Here is a 12,245-nt window from a genome sequence, read left to right as displayed (position 1 = left end):
ACCCAAGGACTACTTCTTTGTTCCAAAACAGAGCTATTCATTATTGATCTTAGAGATTCCCTCTGCTTTCCAGTAGTTCACAGTGTTTGCTCATCACCATGCTCATAATCTGTTTTGTGTGAATGGTTTTCAACATTCAGAGAATAATCGGTTCTAATATTAAATGCAGTATATGCTATTGATAGTTTTATCGATAAGTGTAATATTTTAAATAATTTTAACAACTAAATTTGTTTTTTAAATTATATATTTGTAAAGTATTTATCCTGTTGGAAGCAACAATATATTGTTGTATTTATTCGTTTATTTTTATAATAAATGATCAACCTCTTCAAGCTAAATCAAAAATGACACTTTTATATATTTACACAAAATGCATTTTAAGAGATGGGCATATTTGCACCAATTTGTATGTAAATAGAGTGATATCCATCAATAACTTGTAGCTTTCAGAACTAAATTGAAGGAAGAAACATTCTCTCCACATGGAGTTTAGTTTGCCCAAGTTCCAGGGTAATTAATCAAACTCTAAAATGCATGCAACAAGTATTGGCACTGGATGCAGACTTGAAATTAATTATTTAGGAGGTGGACCTGGTTTTTTTCAAGGCAGAAGGATAGAAATGAGAAAATCCAGTTCTTTCATGAATTGCACGTGTCTGACTGGTCCTGTTAGAACAGATGCTATGTATCAGTGATAAAACCTAGTACCTGGCTGTGCTCAGACGCCTGTGGTGGGGAAGGACATGGAAGGAAAGTTAAAAGTTTGAAGTTCTCGGTGATCAGAAGCAAGGTGATGTAGAAAGAGTAATTTTGTTATGTGTTTTGTTTTGTAAATAGATCCTCTTAAAGTGTTTCTGAGTGCAGACTGTCTCTCTCCGAGTCCTGCTCCTGACAGCAGAAGTCTCGGGACAGGTGTGGCGACGGTGACGGTGGGTGTAGTTGTCGTTGCTGCTGTTGCGAGAGTGACCCTGTAGGGAGTGTGGGGGTCATCCCCCCAGCTGTCCAAGTTCTCTCGGTGGCTTGGTCACCTCCGTTGCTCAGGGCGGCTGCTCCGAGGAAGTCGGGGGGCTCTGGGTCTGCCTCCAGAACTTTCCAGACTAGGAGAGGAAGCAGTGCGGAGGCTGGAAGAGACGGTGGGGGCGGGGGCCGCGGAGAGGGCTGCTTGTGTAATAAGATTCTTTGATTTTGTTAGCCTGGCTCATGGCCTATTAATTAGATTACTCTCTCCTTCATTCTTGATTTCACATCCGTGTTTGTTCCTGTCTCCTAAAATGTGGGCGCGAGCGTGGCGAGCAGGAACCAGTGATGTCACTGCCGGCCGGCGGCGGCCGCCTGGGCTTCTGGAGGGCTCCGGGCCTCGTTCTTTCTGAGTCGGGGCTTCCTCGAGGAAGAGTCCTTCTGGAAGTGACCTCAGAGGGGTCTGGGAAGAGGGCAACTGGCAGCCTCGCGGCGGCCGGGTGTGCACGGGCCCCGGGCCCCGGGGTGGGGACGCGGGGAGGGGGATGCGCGGCGGCGACCCGGCCTCTCCGCCCCGGGATCGAGGACCGGCCTCAGGTGGAGGTGGGGCTCCGAGGAGCGCAGGGGGGCGATGCCCGGCCCAAGGCCGCGGGCTGCAGACGCCCAGCGTCCCCCGGGAACGCGGCGCGGGGGCCCGGCGCCCGGTGGGGCGGGGGCGCTCGTGGGGCGGGGGGGGCCCGACCCTGCCCGGCCCGGCTCTGCCCGGCGGTCCGGCCGTAACAGCTGCGGACAGTCCCACAAGCTGTTTTCCTCGTGGCGACCATTCAGCAAAACGCACGATCCTTTCTCAAAGATTTAAATTTCGCGGATGAATTACCATACACCGGTTGCTTAGCAACTAAATTCAAGCAGGGCTAAGAATATGCAAGCTTTTTGTATTCTCATTAATAAAAATGCCACTCTGACACAGCAGCCCGACTTTGGATCACTGCAACTTCTGTAAAAGCCGTAGGAGAATACAAACCGATCCTGCCATTTAATTACAGATCAAAATGGCTTGAAACGCGATGTTTTGTTCATCTATCTTCCGAAAAGCGATGTAAAAAATAACGGCTTTTCAAGAGCAGTAGTAAATTTTTTTTTTTTTAATGAAGTTGTCTATCGGGGTTACTGATCATTGTCATCTGAAACTTTTGGAAACAGGTCGAAATATCCCACTTCATCAACATTTCTGCTCTCTCCCTAGCCCCTATCCTCTGATGCTGCGCTCCATCCCCAGCCAGATAATAACAATTAATATCATAATTCTGGACCAACTCGGGCCTCGGGAGCCCTTGAGACGAAGGACAGTTGGCCGAGCAATCGACAAAAGCAGTAGCTGGAGAAAACCTGAGAGAACTTGAGGACCAAGAGAAATATGAACTTGTGGAAGTTTCCTGGGAGGGCTGGGGGACTTCTGAGCTCAACGTGGCTCAGGCTCCGGGGGCCTGGACACCACGTCTGGGAAAGCACGGGATGGAAAGGAAGGTCTGAATCCCTGTCCTGCGAGTCTGCGGATTTTCCCCTCTGGGCCCGGCCTCTTCTGCCCAGAATTCGGTGACGGTGGAGCTGAGAGGGCTGAGCGCAGGGCCTGCTGACCGACCGCCTCCAGTCCCCGCGCCCAAGGGCCCTGGAGGAAAAGTAAAGACGCAGCTGGACCCCGGGTCTCCAAGGACTGGGCCTGCGCCGGAGACCAGGGCCTGGGGTTTCATCGCAGGCACGGCCTGTCAGTTCCGGAAAGGTGTCTCGTACGGAGGGGATGCACAGGGTCCAGCCCCGGGCTACAGTCCGAGGAAGGAGGGGGAGCAGAGGTCAGCGGGGCGGTCCCGGGGCGCAGGATGCTCGGCGGGAGGCCGGCGCTTGGTAGAGTTTGGGCCGCCAGGCCTCGGGAGTGGGGAAGGCGGGCGCTCCACGAAGGCTGGGGTCAGCCGCGTCGCGGTCCCCTCCCGGGGCGGAGGGTTCCGGGCCAGCGCAGCGACCCAGAACGGGCGGTGGGCGAGCGCGGTGCCGGCAAGCAGGGGACGCCGGGCTGCGGAGGGGTGTCCAGGCCGCCAGCCAGGAGGATCGCGCCGCCTTCGCCTCTGAAGCTGCCGCAGGAGGCAGTGGTCGGCTCTAAAAAGATGGGGTCGGCCGGGGAGCGGGGTGGGCAAAAGTAAAACTCCTCTTATTAATTCCAGCAGCATTCCCAGGGAGCTATCCCCCTCCCCATCGCACTTTAGCGAAAGTGAGAACTGAGAGATCACTTTTCCTTGGTCAGCCTGGACCCTGCAGGACCACAGCTGCCTCAATTTAACCCGATTTCTTTCTAATGAATATTTTTTAAAAGTGGAAATTAAACCAAAAGTTGAATATTTGCTATATTAAGTGCCCAGAAGCATCAGAGTCCTCAGGAAAACGTACATAATAAACAGGAAGCCATTTATTTACAAATATAATTGCCCTCGACAAGCCACATTCCTTGTACGTAATTCATTAATGGAATTTGTTCCTTCTCCTGCCTTTGGAAAGAGAAATTTTAGCTTTTAAAAATATCTGCGTCTGGGGGAGGGGAGGAAGAATGTTCAGTTTACCTGTTCCTAGGAAAAAAAGCAATAGTGTCTGGGCCAATTCCTGTCGGTGGAGATGTTAAATAGTATAAAATGTCGTTTAAAAGACATGGAGAGGTCTTTATGTGTATGTATTTTTTTATTCTTCAGAAAATTAAGTTGGCAGTGGTTGTTGTCACCAGAGTTGCACAGTGAAACTGCACTGGTAACTTAACCCTAGTTGGGGTGTGTGTGCATGCGTGTGCTTGTGAACAAAGCTAAACTTTAAATAACTTGAGCAAAATCTGACTGTAAACCTCACTCAGTTGCCAGAGTTTTAGAAATGTCTGTGGCAATGTGCCTGCTGCCCTCGATCCTTCCTGTCCAGAGTCATACCTGGGGATGGTGCTAGTTCTCAGTTTTCTTATCCCTGGTCTTCATTAAATGGGGATGCTTTCTCTAAGAGAGCTCCTTCCCCAGCGAACTGGGAGAGGAGCATCCTTTAGGAGAGAGGTGATACCCAAGGGGAGAAAGAACCGAGTGTGAGTCTCTGGGTGGCCCAGAAGCACAGGACACGCCAAGGCAGGTTTGGAGCTTCCTGAGGCCCCCAGAATGAGACATTAACAAAGGACACAAAGGACAAAAACTGATTTCCACTTTTCATTGTAGCTACAAAATAAGGGGATGGATACTGAGAGGAAGGCAAACGCATCTTTTTAATTCAGAAACAAAAACAACAGGACAAGGGCTGTTTTGATGAAGAGCTTCCTGGGAGACCCAACATTAGTTCTGTCCTGCAGAACTGGCTCCCTCCTGGCTGAAGGCAAGTCCATTTAGTTGACTGGAACTCTGCACACTGAAATAGAAGAGATACTCGTTTCAGAGAGCTTGCCTCGCACCAGCACTGAAATATAAGGTGCGCAGACCTGCCACCCTCAGTCCACCCAGGTTCAAGCAGGGCAACTTGGAGGTGTGAAGGGATCCTTCCACTCTGCCCCTGTGACAATCTCGGAGGGAGAGTCTATTCTTCACTCATGTTTCCAAAGTTGAAAACTCTCCAGCAGAGTTTAAAATGAAAAATAAATTAGGTATAGTTAGAAAGTACAGTATCACCCAGAAACTAACAATATGAAAACAAACATCTTACTAGTTTGGGCTTGAGACTGTATAGGTTACAACAATACCGTGAACAAAACAACACCTAGAAACAATTTTTCATTAACATTTGGGGAAAGAAATCTTTCAAACTTGCTCAGGCTATCCTACTGCTTGTGTTTTATACCCCTACAAGATTTTTTTCCCAACAGGGCTTTAAAATGCTTCGAACCTGACATCTTTAGCTCTTCCAGGAACTATTTTAACAACAGAGGGAGGCTAACCAAATAGCCTTAGGTCCAGTAAGGGGAGAGGAGGTAGTGGAGACTCAAGGCTCAAGCCAGCAGCACACACCTAAAATGGGAGTTTTGATGTTCAGTGGTGGGGAGTGCCTCACAGCTCAGCACTCCCTACCTGTGTACCTGAATTCATAGGCTGTCCTCTGTTTATCAAAAAGGAAGGCCTGCAGGTCTGTAGGCAAGGTGGGTGGATGTGAAGAGAGAGACCAAAGATGGATCAGTTACCTACCCTTTTGTTCCTGGGCCTAAACTGGGGCTTCAAGGAGGGGGGAAAAGGCCCCCAGGGAACGAAGCCTCCACCTCTATCTGCATCACTCCCATCCCAGCCAGAAAGCCAATTGCTGGCTGATTGGAGCAAATTGGTAACTAAAGGGATCCCTGTGTGCGAGTGTTACACAACGCACAGAGCTTTCTGTGGGGATAGGCCCTCACGCAGGGGACTGTGTGTAGGCAGAAGAAAGGAATGAAGGCAGATTAAACGGAAGGACTGTGAGAGATGGGGAAAGTGTGGCCACGTAAGACGATGCTGCAAGCCCATGTGCATGGAAGCGGTCACAGCTCGCACCTCCCCTGTGCCTGTGCTGGGGAGTCCTTTAAACACCCTGCCTCTAGCTGTATTCAGGCTAAAGGGGACTTGTGATGCCCAATCTGGGGGCTGGAGGAGAACCTTCCTACCTAGGAACACCAGGCCCTGGTGGCCTGGAGCCCTTAGGAGCCAAGTTAGGTCCCAGCCCTCCTTGCCCCGCCCTTTTGGTCAGAATCCTCAAATCCTGACTGTGGGAGAGCAAGTTACCCCCTGCCCATGGCCCTGCGGTGTGCCTCCCGGTCACCTTGGCCTGGGGCAGGAGAGCAGCTCTTTCACCAGCAGCGGAAAGTTGCCTGCTGCTGCCTAAGGTCACATTCAGAAAGCCTGTTTTTCTGGGAGAACCTCGCCCCAAAGGCGAAGGTGGTGCAAACCATGCTCATTTGCCCCAAGCATCAAGGGGAGATGCAACCGAGGGACAAGCAGTTGGCAGGAGGGGATGTGGAGCAGGACAGTTGATCCGGGCAGCTCCCCTGCACCCGGTCCTCTCTGCAGGAGGGAGCAGAGGGTGGTGGAGGTGGCGGGCCCAGGAGCAGGAGCCGCTGACAGGCAAGCAGGCTGCAGAAGCTGTAACAAAGGATTCGTGCCAAAGTAGCACCAGGGATCTCCAAAGGATTGCACACCTTACAGGCATGTCCCCAGCTCCTGAGACGGGAGTCCCTTGACTGTCCCTGGGGCTCTGTGGACGTGCCGGGGTTGTACATGGTGCAGGGCCCGCCGCACAGATTCTCCACCTCGGCCCCGTGTTCCTGCAGGCCGCCGCAGGCTGATCCCCTGGCGGGCGGGCGCTGGGCACTGGTCTTGTTGAGCAAGCACCTGGTTGTCCCGGGAAGGTGATGGGCTGTGGTGGGGCCCAGGGGTGCCTGGATGCCTGGCAGCGCGGCCCTGCACTCCTCCCTGCCAGGTCAGATGGAGCACTGTAGCAGGGAGCTCTGGGCCTTGCAAGGGAAGCCAGCGGGACACTGTGGAAAGTGTCCTCCAGGAAACACTCTTGGGCACTCGTGGAGGCAGGTTGCCTTTCCTGAGGCCTGAGCCTGACCATGAGGAGCCCTGGCGGTGACCCTGCACCCCAGCGCAGCCTGGGCCTCCAGCTGCTGGGGGGTGGGGGTGGCAGAACACAGGGGTTGCCAATGTCGTGCCCTAGCTCCAGGGTCTGGAGCAATTCAAGGCAGCACTGGAGAGTGGGTGGCTGGGTGGCTGGGGAGCGGGAATACCTCAAAGTTCTGTGACTTCACACTAACTGTCCCCACTGGCCTCCCTGGGAACTCGGGGGCAGGGGGTCTGAGAATGAGACAGGCAGGAAGAGAGCAAAAAGCTCAGGGTCCCAGTTCAGGACACAGAAGCAGGTGGAAGAACCCACCACGGGCAAAGCTGTGCCTACACCCGTTGGTGATGAAGGCAGAACCTTGGGAGAGAGGTGGGAGGGGATGCAACATGGACATGTGGCCAGCGGCCATCTCTTTACTGGGAATGGTTGCCGACCTGAGCACCCAGTGGCTGGCACCCACCTTTCCAGGCCTCCTAGTCCCCAAGCCCCCCAGAGCAGAGGCTCTGCCAATGTTGGCTGCAGCCCTCAGGCCAGGCCTCCAGAGGCCTCAAAGCACCCTCACCTCCTCCCGCTGGCCTAGGCTGGGCTGGGGCTGCAACCCCACAAACGGGCCCTGCAGTGGGGCCTGCTCGGAAATTCCAGCCAGTCAGCCCAGCATGGCGAGAGGGCTGGAGGCAGTGAGTGACACTGGCTCCTACCCCTGGCTACATACAAGTGCAAATGAGATGCATTTTGGCTGATCAGTCCACTGTATTTTCTGCAACTTAATGTGTCTACGTCTTGTCAACTCCTCTAGTCAGGAAGAATAGCAGAAAATTTTACAGAGAATTTTTTCTGTGTGTGTGTGTGGTTTCCAGCTTCAGTTCCATCCAGGGGGATGGGTGAGAGAGGAGACGAAGGGGAGGCTTGCTGACATGAACAACATTGTATAAACCCTCCTCAAATGCAACTTTCAGCCACAAACAAGAAAGAAAAAGGAGATGGGAGTGGGTTACAGTGGCTGACAAGAAACCTTGATGAAACTTAGGTGGGTCTGGCTGGGGAAAGTTTCCAGCACTGTTTTCTATTCAAGAACAAAATTCAATTGTATTGACTTGGGTGGAGGAGTCAGAGCAAACCCCTTCCCCACCCCCCACCCCTCCCCGCTAACCTCCATTTAGTGGAGGCTTATGGGGGGGCAGTTTTCTGACACCAAAGGAGCCCTATGTGAGTAACATGTTTGCTGTCCTCTTTCTATGTCACTTTCCAAACAGTTTGTAAGTAAAGTGAAAAAGCTTGCCTCCAACTCTCACCAGAATCCCCCACCACCAGGTTTCCTGGGAAAGCAAGTTCTCTCAGACCTAGATGATGCCGGCCTTCTGTGAGGTAAGGTGGGAGTGATGGGGGTGGGGGTAGGACCAAATGGCCTCTGGAATCTGCCCGGGGCCACCTTTGGGGGAGCTTTCTTCCAGCATGGAGCCCTGGGACCCTGGCAGGACCCAGGGCCAGCTCCAGCCTCCACCTACAGCCCTCTTCACAGATATTTGCTGTTTCGGACGGATTTGTGTGCAGCCGACCCCAGCAAAGGGAACAGCAGATTTCCTGAGTCCTGTTCCCCAGCCCTGACCTGCTCGCTACCCGCTGCCAGGCCCTGTGGTAGGCAGGACCCACACTGCCCGGCTTCTGGGAGTTGTATGCCAGCCTCTAGCCCCCTCTTCCCTGGGAGTCTCAGGGTCAGCAGGGAATAAGTTGTTGACTATGGAGCTGTCCTGTTAAGATCTGCCTCTGGGATCAGATGCCCACTCCCAGGGGTGGTTGCAGCTCTGCTTGGAGCCACAGGGTCTCATGGGGGCGGCTGACAGCCTGAGCCAGGCAAAAAGAGCCACCAGCGAGGCATGCCAGGGGCCCATTTCTTTCAGACGTGGTTTGGAGACCGGACAGTTGTCCAAGCTGACCCTTCACCTTCCCATTACCTGTGGGGGATCCTTCCTCTGTTGTATTCCTAGGCTGCGGTGTGAGATATCCTCACTGCAGGGCAATTAACTCTAACAGAATAGAATGGGGTGGAGTCACGTGCATCACAGGGAGAGCAGGGACAGCCAGGCACTCTGAAACCATCCCCACATTTATGCTCCTTAGCCGAGGAGTTTGCTGGTCAAAAGCAGCTCAGGTTTCCGCGTGCAGCCTGGGCATTATACCAGCCTGGTGAAGACATCAGAACCAGGTGTATGCTGCTGCTTTGGCTTTCTCCAGGAGCCAGCAAGGAGCTGGGGAGATGTCCTTAACACATTCATTGCCCCAACTGTCCCAGAGTCCCCAACGGGCAGGCTGAAAGGGCTGAACTCATGGCAAGGAGCAGAGGGGAGGGACACTTCCAACTGCCCCCTCGTGGTGGCTGGTCAGGCCCCTGCAAGCTGCCCTGTCCCCTCACCATGGATTCCCAACAGCAATATGTTCCCTCCCTCCATCCATCCATGCCGCATCCTCCCATACCAGAACTGAGCGTGGATTTCCATTTGGGATAAGAAGAGGGTGTCCTTAAAGAGGCAAGGAGGTTCATAAGCCATCCTCAGCTCCATAGCTTTTTCACCAAGCAGATGAGTCTCACTCAACTTTTCTTTTGAACAGTCACTCAGGCTAAAACCATGAGAACCCATGAGCAAAGAGAAAAATTGAAACCTGGACCAAGCTCCTTATTTCTCCTTTGCCCCCTGAGTTCACCATCCCTCATTTCTTCAACTCCCAGCCATCTTGATATCTATGACCCCAGCTAAAGATTTAAAACACTTATTTCTTAAAATTGTCCAGGGCTCTCAGCATTTACCAGAGTAACTGGAGCGAGAACGCACCCTCCCCTCCTAGCCTGCCCCCTAACTCTGCATCCTCACCAAATAAACACCACCATCGATCACACTTTGCATCACTTCATTTGGCCAGAAATGAAGACTCCGTTATCTACCAGGAGTAAACATCGACTTTACAGATAGAAATAAATTCGAGCATGGTCTACCTCCTGGAGAACTCTTTGAGAACATCATCTGTCTTCTTACCTCCTTTACTGGGGTGGCGTGCTGTAAAGATCTGAGGGAGCAGAATTTTGAAACGGCTTGATTACCTGGAGCTGGGTTTGGAGTCCTCAACTCCAGTCATTAGTATACAGTCATTAGCAGTCATAATTGGTATTTAATTGCTTGATCGGATGGGTGCTTTATTGGTGACCAGATTTAGTTTCCCCCAGAAGTAGAAGTGGTCCAGGATCAGCAAAGGAGAAGACATTTGCAGCAACTTTTTCAAGCAGAAGGAAAGTACTTGTGATATATTTGCAGACATGCGTCTCACACATTTTTTCCTGCCTTTTGTAAACTAAGAATAAACATCACAGAGCTGGCTTTTAATTTATCCAGATGAGATCATCAAGTACCTAGGAGATTTCATATATATGTATGTTTTATACACACACACACACACACACTATAGAATATACATATACACACACTGTAGAATATATATACACAATAAAATACATATATATACACACAATAGAATATATACACACACTATAGAATATATATACACACAAAAGAATACATATATATAGACAGTATAGAATATACATGTATTATATATGTATATATCATAAAGTACCTGAGGTTTCATAAACACACACTACAGAATATATAAATATACACACACACTAGAGAATTGAGGGCACTTGGCTGTTAATACTGAAAGGCAGAAACAAACTCAATACCAAAGCAGAAACAACTGAACCGCCAGCAAAATCGAGGATCTGAGCAAGTTCACTTTATTCCTTCGCAGGAAGAGGGTCAGCGGCGGCGAGACGAAGTTGCCCCGGTCTTTGCAGACGGACCCGGCGGCGAGGCGCGCCAGACCTTCCCACCAGCAGCCGCCTGGGCGCGGGGCTTCGCGACCCTTCGTGCCTCATCACCCCCCTCCACCACCACCGCCAACACGCTCCTCTGTGCGGGGGTCTCGGTCTCCACCTGGTCCCCTTCTCAGAACCCTGCGGGTCGGAGAAATTCCTCCGCCAGGCGCCGCCCCACCTCAGTCCGCGGGCCTGCCGCCCGCTCCCCGCTTTGGACTCACCCGGCGCGGTCCTTCATCGACTCCACACACAGACAGGAAACCGGCCTCAGCCCGGGCAACATCTGAAACCACACTTTGTCGATAGCATCAAAGACCAGAGCGCACACTTGGGACTCTGAGCCCCCAAGCCCTCTTCTAGCAGAAAACCCGGTCCCCAGGGGAGGGCGGCCGGGGGCCAGATCCTCTCTCCGACCGCGCCGCCGGCTTTCTTATGGAAATGAACGCGCCGGGCCGCGCGCCCCGGCTGGGCTCGCGCCCCTGGCCCCCAGTCCCCGTCGCGGCCGTGGGGACCCGGGCGCGGGGCTCCCCTCCGCCCGGACGGCCCTCGCGCTGCATTAAATATTCATGGAGATCGCTATTTTCTTAAAGGAGAACCCGCCGCGCGGGAAAGTTCACAGCCAAGGGCAGGCACAAAGGAGGTCTCGGCGCTGCGCGTTCCGACTCCGAGAAATGCACCCCTCTCCACGGCGGGGCTCGCTCAGGAGACACGAGGAGGGGCCTAGGGGACGGGAGAGCGCGATCGGGTCACTTTTCTTGGAGCGGGTGGAAGGAGAGCTGAACTTGGCGGAAAGAAAGCTCGCTCCGCAATCCCCCCTACAGTTACTTAGACATTAACGGAAACATCTTACGCGCCAGTCCCGGGGGCTGGCTTGCTTTTTTTTTTTTTTTAAGGAGGCTGTTGGAGCTCCCTCTCCGGGATCCACCGGCACCGGGGACAGTAAGAAAGTTTGCCCGGCGCTGTTGTAGATACGCACGCACGAAGTTTATTAAACCTCTTTCTCGAACCACAGTTTCAGCGGAAGGTTCCAACAACAACCAACCCCGCACCTGCCTGCTGCCCCGCGAAGCAGAGGCCGGACTCACGGAGAGCCGGCCGGCCTGTCCGGGAGCAGCAGGCCGGGGCGATCTGGGGGCTAGTGTCTGGACCCCAGCTCCCACTCGCGCGGCCCGCGCTCCGCGGCCCCCGCCGGCCTCGCGGCTTCTCTCCCGGGAGTGCAGCCGGGCGCCGGGACCGAGCCCGAATGGGCGGAGGGTCGAAGGAGTGGACGCTGAGGCCGGTGCGCCGAGGTCCCCGCGGGAGCGCCCCGGGCCCTGCGTGCGGGCACTGGGGCCCGGCCTCGCGCGCCCTCCCCGGCAGGCTGCGTCCCCCCCGCCCGCCCGGCCCGCGGGGCTTTGTGTGCCCGGCCCCGCGCACCTTCGCAAGCGGTCTGAAAGCCTCGAGCGCCATCTAACGGGAGCAGCCGCAGCTGAGGCCAAACGGAGGTGGGGACTGGCCGCGCGGCCCCGAGCGGGCGCTCCCCGCCTCCTCCCGCGCGGGCCGGACGCCACCTCCGGCGCGCGCACCGCACACTCGCTCGGCAATCCCGAGCCCCCCGAATACCACTTCCCGAGGGCGGGGGCCGGGGGTGCAGCGGCCGTCTGCGGTCCCGGGACCGTCCCCTGCGCCTTGTCCTCCCTTCTGTGCGCCCCAGGCCACAGGAGGCGGAGGATCGTCTCGCACCTGCCTTATAGGGCCCTGGTGCCCTTCCAGCGTTCTCATTCTCCTTTTGGCCAGCGATGGAAAGTACCAAGGAGTCCCCGGAGGGAGCACCAGGTTCCGGAAAGAAACA

At 54.0% G+C, this 12,245-nt stretch overlaps 1 pseudogene; it reads right to left on the bottom strand.

Moving 5' to 3' along the window:
* Positions 1-4,954: 4,954 nt before the first annotated feature.
* Positions 4,955-10,474, bottom strand: LOC148776243 (uncharacterized; annotated as a pseudogene).
* Between the last annotated feature and the right edge of the window lie 1,771 nt (positions 10,475-12,245).

This window comes from Moschus berezovskii, chromosome 11, assembly GCF_049115385.1.
Source record: "Moschus berezovskii isolate FMDL1 chromosome 11, NW_MosBer_1.0, whole genome shotgun sequence".
NCBI lineage: Eukaryota > Metazoa > Chordata > Mammalia > Artiodactyla > Moschidae > Moschus > Moschus berezovskii.
Note: the sequence above shows the minus strand (reverse complement) of the source record. Positions and strands in the feature narration are given on the sequence as shown.